Genomic DNA, 700 nt, shown 5'->3' on the forward strand with positions numbered 1-700 from the left:
TCCTGGCCAATTCACTGGTTCTTAACAATTATGCTTGGATTACTCATGAAAATTTTATGAAACATTAGACAAAGCTAGTCATCATCAAGTTATTTCCCTGTTAACTATTTTTACAGCACATGCATGTTGGGCAAGGATCATGAAAGAAAAACCTAAAAGTTAAATACATGAGATTTTGTTTTATTTTGTTTTATGGCTGGGCTTAATAGGTAAGAAGTAATGGACGCTGCACTTCTACTTGCGTATTTGTTCTTAGATTGAACTCATAATTAATTTTATGATCTTAAACATCTAGTACAGATACCATAAACACATTTGACTAGTAAACCCAGTAGAATGAAAGTTGTGTGTCCACACTATATTTAATACTGACAACTCTGAAGGCATATCCATTTTTACTAAACCAACAATATTTACTAAAGGCTACCCAAGACATGTGAACTTGCAAAGCATTGGATTAGTTTCTATACTTCTGAGGGAATACTTAATTTATATAAGTGCTTACTTTTAAGCCAATTAAATAGAACTCCTTTACAAATTAATTTTGGTAATACCATTTAGAGGTATTAATAGAAAAATATAACATGTATATACATACATTAGCATACAGACAGAAGGAGATCTAACAGCTTTTATTCTAAAACTTTAGCCACATGCCAGGTAGGATAATATAAAACTCACTAGTTCATAAAAGAATAGC

Source organism: Propithecus coquereli, unplaced genomic scaffold (assembly GCF_000956105.1).
Source record: "Propithecus coquereli isolate 6110/MARCELLA unplaced genomic scaffold, Pcoq_1.0 Scaffold158, whole genome shotgun sequence".
Taxonomy (NCBI): domain Eukaryota; kingdom Metazoa; phylum Chordata; class Mammalia; order Primates; family Indriidae; genus Propithecus; species Propithecus coquereli.